This window comes from Quercus suber, unplaced genomic scaffold, assembly GCF_002906115.3.
Source record: "Quercus suber isolate HL8 unplaced genomic scaffold, Cork oak 2.0 scaffold_19, whole genome shotgun sequence".
Taxonomy (NCBI): domain Eukaryota; kingdom Viridiplantae; phylum Streptophyta; class Magnoliopsida; order Fagales; family Fagaceae; genus Quercus; species Quercus suber.
This window is the reverse complement of record NW_027069484.1, coordinates 2,095,880-2,105,854: the sequence shown is the minus strand read 5'-3', so window position 1 is coordinate 2,105,854 and position 9,975 is coordinate 2,095,880. Positions and strand designations below refer to the sequence as shown.

At 35.4% G+C, this 9,975-nt stretch overlaps 1 pseudogene; it reads left to right on the top strand.

The window, feature by feature from the left end:
• The first annotated feature begins 1,754 nt into the window (after positions 1 to 1,754).
• On the top strand, positions 1,755 to 4,955 carry LOC112039723 (disease resistance protein At4g27190-like; annotated as a pseudogene).
• The last annotated feature ends 5,020 nt before the right edge of the window (positions 4,956 to 9,975 follow it).

Below are 9,975 nucleotides of genomic sequence, written 5' to 3'. Positions count from 1 at the left end.
ACACTCAAACTAGAAGTTTACAAAGAAAGAAACTACCACAACAAAACAAAACGAGCCAAACCAGCACAACAGTGCAACAATACCCTATCAACAACATCTTCCCATCTTTACTCAAACTAAGGGATACTAGGAGACTAAGCAATAAATTGGTGCATGAGCACGCTGACTGCACAGTAGCACTGACCGTCTAGATCAATCCCCAATTACAGCAAATGGTAGTTTTTAATACAGATTTCTCAAATTTTGTTTCAAACCCCAGCCTGGCTTTGACATCCTTAATGATGTTTCTCTTTAATCTGCTCCAGTCCAAATTCTACCTTCATGGACTATAGCATTCCTTTGAAGCCAAATGTGGTATATACTCCTCATCTGGTCTTCATCTTCTGTTACTCCATGTATAGAAACACCACACAGCAGCATGATCTCACACCTCAAGGTCACCTAAACATGAATTAAATTTATTTTCATAACAGGTAACACCAAAACACCATGCTATTCATGGGCACTCTTTATCACATTGAAATCTCCAGCCAAAATCCATGGAAAACCCTTCACTTGACTGCAAAACTGATCCAACTTATCCCACAAAATTTATCTCTCAACACCCTCAGTAGCCCCATAAATGAAGGAAGAGTGGCAGTTTTATCCTTGAAAAATATTTTGCAATGAATAGCTTCGGAAATTACTTGACAAATTTGAATAGAAAAAATGTCCTCTACCTAGATTTTACCTAGGCCATGTTGAGAGACAGAAAAACATAATTTCCATCCAAGTAAAATGGAATTCATAATCTCTTGTTTTCTCCTCCCTTACTCTTGTTTCAACCAAGCACACTAGGTTAAAATCCATTTCCCTCGCTTTCTTTTCGACTTCTGCTTCAAGGGGCAATTCAAACCCCTGACATTCCAAATTAACCACTTCATGGGCAATTGATGAGAGAGGAAGGAGACAAAGCCCTCCTAACTGATGGCTCACTAGTATCACAGCCAACTTTCTTAGATTACTTCTTAAAGAGTGAGGGTGGAGAAGCTCTTTTTGGTGGGGAAGTTACGACTCCTCCTACTGCCAGCCTAGCTACTTTTTAGTTTGGCAGAATTAAAAACAGCAAATCTATTACTTGGAGGAAGAGGATTTGGAGTTAACTTAGGACTAGAAGCATTCACCTGAGCTTTCTTTCACCTAGACTAATCAGTCTTCACTTCATCTGCTACCTTCTTGGCCTTCATAGGCACCCATCTCCTGAGTCATCCTTCTTGGATCAACTGTTTCAATATTTCCACAGTTGGCAGCAAAATGTCCAAAGAAATTACATTTGGGCATTTCACAGGTATCCATGGATATTCAATCCCAACAAGAAATGGATTTCCATCACCCATACCTACTTCAATCTCACCTGGAAATTCAGCCTTTAGATCAACCTCAACAAAGACCATAGCAAACCCAACTTTTCTAATGATCTTTTCTTTATCATAATCTGTTTGTGAAGGCTATAATCTGCACCCAACTTTTCTAATAGAAATTCTAAATGCATATAGCACCAACTTACTTATCACAAGTTTTGAATTAGTCTTGATCAAAGCACATTCCCCAAAAAAAAAAAAAATAGTGATAACTGCTAGTTCAATTGCAGTGCCAAAGCTATCTAATCAGTAGGTCCACTTTAGTGAAATCATCACTATGAACTCAGTTTTGAATAACTGCATGTTAAAAAATTATCTTTATTTACAGAGAATCCAAACGAACAAAGAAAAGAAATGGAAATTGCTAGTTCAATTCTAGAAAAATTTGGAGAATTCTTGGTGGCACCCCTTGTAAAACAGTTTTGGCTTCTGATTCACCACAAAAGCAACTTGGACAATCTCAAAGAACAATCTCGGACGCTGTGTGCTGAGAGGGCTGAGGTGCAATTAAAGGTTGACAGAGCCAGATGGAATGGAGAGGTAATCTCACCTGTGGTTACGTTGTGGGTACAAGAGGTGGATAAGATCATTGAAGGTCTGCCGAGATTCATAGAAGAAGCAGATAGGATAGCTGAGAATGGGTGGTATCCAAATCTGAAGTCCCGTTATTCCATGAGTAGGAAAGCTAAGAAGATGACCCAGGCCATTGTTAAGGTTCTACAGAAGAAATTTGATAGGGTATCGCATTCTGCAGCTCCACAGGGAATAGGATCATCATCCATTGAAGGTTTTAAGGTTTTCAATCAAGAATAAAACTGACAATCAGAGTTTTAGAGGCTCTAAGGGATGACAAGATCAACATGATTGCAATATGTGGTATTGGGGGATAGGAAAAACAACAATGGCAAAAGAGGTAGCGAAAAGAGCAAAAGATGATAAGTTATTTGATGAAGTTGTATTGGCAGAGGTGTCCCAGAATAAAGACTTGGGAAAGATTCAAGGTCAAATTGCGGAGATGCTGGGTTTGAAACTTGTTGAAGAGGGTTCACTTGTAAGAAAAGAAAGATTAAAAAAAAGACTAACGGATAACAAGAGTATCCTTGTAATATTGGATGATGTTGGGATGAACTTGATCTAGAGGCAGTAGGAATTCCTTATGGGGGACAGCACAATAGATGCAAAATCTTGTTGACATCACGAAGTGAAGAAGCCTGCAAACAAATGAAAACTCAGAAGATTTTTCCAATCAAAGTCTTAACTGAAGAAGAAGCGTGGAGTCTTTTGAGAGATAAGGCAGGCAATTGTATTGATACTCCCAATCTACGTCCAATAGCAAAGGAGGTTGCGAAGGAATGTGGAGGTCTACCTGTTGCTATTATAACTGTTGGAAGAGCGCTAGAAAACAAAAGCAAGGTAGAGTGGAATGCTGCTCTTCAGCAGCTTAAAAAGTCTATCCCGAAAAATATTCCTGGTCTAGATTCGAAGGTCTATTCCATCATGGAGCTCAGTTACAATAAGTTAGGAAGTGATGAAGCTAAGTCATGCTTTTTGCTATGCTGTTTATTTCCAGAAGATCATGATATTCCCATTGAATATTTGGTCAGATATGGTGTGGGACGAAGGTTGTTTGAAAGGATTGATAATGTGGCAGAAGCAAGAAATAGAGTTCATGCAATCGTTAAAAATCTTGAAAGTGTGTCTCTACTGTTGGATGGTGGGAAGGTAGAATGTGTCAAAATGCATGATGTTGTACGGGATTTTGCCATATCAAAGGCAGATGAACTTGGTTTTCTGGTAGAAAGTGATAATAAAATGGAAGAATGGCCAGAGAAAGATAAATATGGACATTATAAAGCAATTTCCCTTATGTCTCAAGAAATGAAAAATCATCCTGAAGACATAGAGTGTCCGAAACTTGAGCTTCTGCAGCTATCATGTAGCAAACTTACACACAGATGTTCCCAGCCAATCTTTTAAAGGGATGAAGGAACTGAAGGTATTGTCTATGCAAGGTATGTCCTTTCTGTCACTACCACAATCAATCCGGGTTCTTGAACCTTCGGACACTGCATTTGGATTATTGTAAGTTCGAAGATGTATCTGCAATTGGAGCACTTAAGAAACTAGAAATGCTTAGCTTTTTTGGTTCTAGAATCAGGGAGTTGCCGAGAGAAACCAAAAATCTAAGTCATTTAAAGTTGCTAGATTTGTCAAAATGCTTTGATCTTCAACGAATTCCACCTGGTCTCCTATCAAGTTTATCCCGACTAGAAGAGTTGTATATGGGAGAAGTCCTTATGGAATGGGAACCTACTGAAGGCAACAGAGAGGAAGAGGGATCCAATGCAAGCCTTGCTGAACTAATGTCTTTCTCCCATCGTTTAACGGCTTTAGAAATTTGTATACAAAACCCCAAGTCATTCCAAAAGACTTTCTCTTCAAAAATCATATGACAAGATTTCATATATTTATTGGTAATCTGATAAGTGGTGGGTTTTATAGGCCCCCACTTACTGATCAATTCCAATATCAGTCACATGATTATTTGTTTGAAAACAATTTGGTACTTTGGGGAGTTGACATGCGTGAGATTCCAGAGAGTCCGATGCTTCATCAACTCTTACAGAAATCTGAAATTTTAGAATTGAGGGAAGTAAAAATTTAAAAAATATTCTGTATGAGTTAGACCAAAAGGGTTTTCAATGCTTGAAGGTTCTAAGTGTACGTCATAGTAAGGATGTAGAATATGTAATTGATACCACATCAGATCAGACTCCACAATCTGCGTTGCCTATCCTGGAGTCACTGCAACTGTCTTATTTGGTTGAATTAAAAGAAATATGTCATGGGCTATCAAATGCAGCAGTTTGAAAAATGTCAGATCAGACTCACAGCTTGCTTTTTTTGGCAACCTCAAATCTCTTCGGCTATCAAAATGCAGCCGTTTGAAAAATGTCTTTTCATTGTCCATAGCGAGAGGTTTGGTTAAACTCCAAGAGTTAGAAATAGAACGGTGTGATTACATGGAAGAAATTTTCCTCAAGGAAGGAGAAGAAGATGAAAGGGCATTTGATAGGATCAAGTTTCCACAATTAACATCAATACGCATATCCTGTCTACCAAACTCATTGGTTTTTGTACAGCTGGGGATCCTGCAGTTAACATTTCTCATAAATTGTTTTCATCCAACATAATCCTGTGGTTACTGAATTTAGAAAATCTTAAATTAAATGAGGCTGATTCACTAAGAGTGATATTTGATCTTGAAGGACTAAAGGTCGACCATGACAACCAAAGAATGGCAGTACTTGCTCAATTGAAAACTTTAGGCTTATGGAGTTTATCTAAGTTGACAGTAGTGTGGAACAATGTTCCACGAGGAATTCAGGGTTTTCAAAACCTAACATCTATTATAGTAAATAGATGTCACTGTCTTAGTTACTTATTCCCATCTTCTGTTGCAAAACTACTTGTGGAACTTCAAAGCATTACGGTAGATAAGTGTGTTGCAATTGAAAACATTGTTCAAAGAGATGGAGAGGAAGAGGAAGCAGATATCACTGTGTTCCCAAAGTTACTTTAAACTTACAATATTAAACCAACTTTGAGCAAGTCTAAATAAGACTAAATACAATGTTTGATCATGGTTTGCCAACATTACAAATTAGAGTTCTAAATACATAAAATCCTAAGACTTAGAACCTAACATATAGTTATAGTTAGTCCTAATGTGATATTTTTAATTTTTAATTTTATCTATATAGACTTAACACCTCTAACAACTGTGAAAATATTATAAAATTTGTTGTTTTAATAGAGTTTTACAAGCAAATTAACCCAAAAAAAAAGAAGGAAAGGGCCAGCAGAATTGTGCTACTTGAATAAACCAAATGCACTGTTCCTTTACTCATTCACACTTTTTATGTATAGACTAGTTTGAGTGGCATGTGCAAGGCACGTGCTGCCATTTGGGTGAGAAATTTAAGATAGAGTTTCTATTTGAGGAAGTATGAAATCATATACTAAAAAATGTATGTCATATAATGCTAATATCATTCATATAAGAATATTGATTACAAACAAATAACGTAGTTATTTAACATATGAATATCTATTTTACTATGATAATTTCTTAGATCCTATGCTAAATGCAATATCCACTTACTAAAATGATTCTAAGATGATAACAAATAGGTTATCACAAAGAAAAATGATAACAAATATCATTTTTCAAACAGTAAGCAATTAAGTTCTAGTAAGACATTGTCATAATATTTGAATTTTCACAATGAATAATATCATACGCAGTTAAAACTCTTCATCAATAACTACAACCATCCAAAACAAAGGTTTTTATTCATACTTCATTCTTTATCATATTCCATTTTATGCGTCTAGCAATAATGTTTAGCTTATTTAGTTTTTTAATAAACACCCTTTCAAGCAAGAAAATAATTTTTTTTTTTTTTTTAAGAACAAGATAACAAAAGCATATGTGTCATCCAATTATTATTTTATTTTATTTTGGCCCATAAAGAACTTACATGTGAAAATATTACGACAACAACAAAATGCCACATTTTCAACAATACCTTTATATTAAGTTGTGGTGGGTCATGGTATGATATTTTATTGTTTTATTTATTTATTTTGATTTATAAGCTATTCACACCTCAGCAATTGTGAAAATATTGTGACAACAACAAAAACCAGCATCCACTCTTTTTCTTCATCCTGGAGAAAATTCAAAAAATAATAAAAACTAATTAAAATGCACAACAACAATGCTTGTGTATATTTGCATAAGTACTACAACTAAAATGAATTTTGCACAATAGATGCATAAGTTGATGTAAGTGACTTTTGGGATTGGTTGGACAAAATTTGGCTCTTATGCCATTTTGTACGAGTTAATGTGAATGCTTTAAGAAACTTACACCTTAACAGTTGTGAAAATATTATGACAACAACAAAATGTCACATTTTAACAACACCTTTATTTTAAGTTGTGATACATCCTTATATAGTTATATGATATATCCTAGTTTTGTCTTATTTGATCTATATGCAACTGACACCTTAGAAATTGTAAAAATAATATGACAATACCAAAAATGTTATAACATTTTCATAAGAGCTTTATTTTCAATTGTGATTGGGTTGGGTTTGATAGTTTATTATTTTATTTTGTCTTATAAAAAATGACACTTCATTAGTTATGAAAATATTATGATAATTTGTTGGTATTTTGACAATTTGTTGGGTAGGAAATCAGGTATAACAACTACGAACAGAAACACTGTATCTTTAAAAATAAAAATGGAAATAAGCTCAAAGCATGATTTATAACCCAAGTGTTACACAACCACACATATAAATGTTAAAGAAGAAAAAAAGAGGCCTAGCGGCTAGTAGACCCAGCATGTGAAACGCTATGCATCAAGTTTTGTTTTGGTCTCATAGTGAATGAATGACTTCTTTTGCACCAACACGCATCGTTAGGGGTGTCCACGGGTCAGGCCAGGTTGGGTTTGTGCCCAACTCGGACTCTACCCGAATTTTTCAGGTGGGTGAAAAACAAAACCGAAACCTACCCATAATAGTGGTTAGATCGTCCGGTTTGGGTCCGTTGAGTTTTGGGTTTATGCCAGTCGGTTTCGGGTTTCACCGCCGTGCCGATATTTCACCGGATCGGTCGAGATTTGGCCAATATTTTGCTGGATCCGTTGAATCTGGACTAGATCTGGACGAGATCTCACCGGATCTGGTGAATTTCAAGCAGCTCTTTGTTAGAAAAGCAAAAATATCGTTAGTATTCGTAAATTTTTGTCAGAAAACTTTTGAATGTCGCTGGATTTGGTTGATTTTATGGTCGGGTCGGGTGGCTCGGGCTTTTAGGGAGGAAACCCGCCACCCGACCCGAGGGTATCGGGTTTCGTGGATGGCGACCCACCGCCGACCATTGGATTGGTTGGTTCGGGTGGTGGCGGTTCGGTTTCGGGTTGGTCCAGCGGGTTGATCGGGTTTGGGGACCCGTGGACAACCCTACGCAACATATTGCCTCACTAAAAGACAAAAATTGAATAAACCAAACCAACGGTAGAAATAACCATAGACACTTTTTATATAGTTAGTAGATATTATACTATATAAATTTGTTTGTACTGATAAATGCTTTCGGCAAAAAAGGAAAAGAAAAAGATAAAGGACACTGATAAATGCTTTCGGCAAAACAGGAAAAGAAAAAGATAAAGGCTTTGTATAATGTTATCCATTGTTTGAATTGAAGTTCAAAACTTCCCACCGACAGATTAAGCAACTTTAATCATGGTTGCCTTACGAAAGTAAAAGCACTGATACTTACATGATTTCTTTCTATTATTTTATAGCATTCACTAATAAAGCAGTTGAGCTTGGTGCTTTCTCACATATATACACATTTAGATTAGGTTAGAGTAGAATTTTTATTTTGTATAAAAAAATTGACTTAAATCTGATGCTAAATTGCAAACTAACAAGGGAAAAAAAAAAAAGGAAAAGAATCTTATTCAGCTTTTACTTTAACTAGTCACAACCCATGCGATGTGTGAGAATATACAACTATTTTGTAACATAGTGTAATGAATGATTTATTCTATAAAACTTATTGGAGATATTATTTCTTAAACTATTTTTCATATCTCCATCTCTACAAATATATCAATCTATTATTTTGAGTTTTTTTTTTTTTTGGAAAACTTAGGTGCATTCGATTGATATTATTCCATTATTTTTTTTGAGATAAAAGATAGAAATACTATATTTTTTTTTCAAGTGATCTATATTATTCAAATTTTGTATAGTGTGTTATGATTTTTTTTTCTACAAATAAATTTTTAAGTTCCAAAATTAATTATTTGAATTTCTCATTATCTTAAAAAGTTTATCATGATAACCAAATCTCATCAAAAATTTATAATGCATATTACTCAAATAATTTATAGAAACATTCAAATACATAATCATCTCACTTCTAAAATATCTAAAGATTAATTCAAAACAAAACTATAAGAGGGATAGAGAGTACATGTGATATTATTCCTTTTTTTTTTTTTGAGATAAAAGATAGAAATACTATTTTTTTTTCAAGTGATCTATATTATTCAAACTTTTGTTTTGTGTGTTATGATTTTTTTTTTCTACAACTAAAATTTTAAGTTCCAAAATTAATTATTTGAATTTCTCATTCTCTAAAAAAGATTATCATGATAACCAAATCTCATCACAAATTTATAATGGATATTACTCAAATAATTTATAGAAACATTCAAATACATAATCATCTCACTTCTAAAATATCTACAAATTAATTCTGTAAGGTTGAATTTTATCAACCATCTTGTTGGCTTTATTCCATGCCAATTTGCTTATAATTTAGTACTTAGTAACCCTGTATTTAGGTGGGATTCATGTAAGGGTAGTGTATGAAGAAAGTGTGAAAAAAAGCTCAAATTTGTGCAAAGAAGCAGAGTTTCGCGGTAGGACTCGCGACTAGCAAGCCGCCAACTGCAGGCACGTGAGAAGCACACAGGGGAGCTGAAGGGTCGCGCCAGCTGTCGCACTACAGGACAAAAGTCCTAGGCTGGCCAGGCCGTTACGTCACGACTTGAACTCGTGACTTGGACAAGCGCAGGCTAAGCCGCTAACCAGCCCTGTTTGGCAAAAACTGTCTCTTCGTATTCCAAACACACACCACTATATATAGACCCTTATACCCACGAAATGTAGAGAGCTTCCAGAGAGAATTTTGTGAGAGAAACCCTAGAGCAAAACAAGATTGCCTCATCCCCAATCTTCATCTAAGAGACTCTACAAATTCCTCTACTCTCTTCCTCTCCATTGTTACATCCTTGAGAGGCTATTGACCAAAACCTTGTCTCACCACACCCACGTCTGTGAGAAGGTCTATTGGTGCTAAGGGAAGCAATTTGGAAAGAAACCATTGGTTATTGGTTGATGCTATGGGCTATAGCGGAATCTGGTAAGCTAGAAAAGAAAAAGGTTCGGCGCAATCTCGTTGAAGCAGGAAGCTTAGAGGGCTTAGGTACCTAGGTAGATTAGACTTGGAGGGTCTATTGTTGTTCATGTATCCCAACTACATTTTCTAGTGGATTATTGACCGCTTGGAGGGTGGCGAAGAGGTTTTACGCGAGGGCTTCGTTTCCTCTTTGATAACACATCGCGTGTTGTCTTTGTGTTTGCATCTCTCTTCCCTTAATCTTTACCGTTTATTATCTGCTGTGAATGTGATTTTAAATTGGTTTAGATTGCATATCAATTCTATGTTTGGCTTATGTTCATGTTCCGCACATTAATTGTTTGATTATAAGCTTGAATTGATATTTTGTAATTTGGGGTCTAAACGTTCAAAGGTGTTTTACACGCATTTTGAACTTTCAAATTCAAACCAAAACTATAAGAGGGATAGAGAGTACATGTGATAAATAACTCAAAAAACAAACCACCAAAGTGTATCATCCAAAAGTAGAGACACCAAAAAAAAAAAAAAAAATTCATCAATTTAAATTAGAGTTGC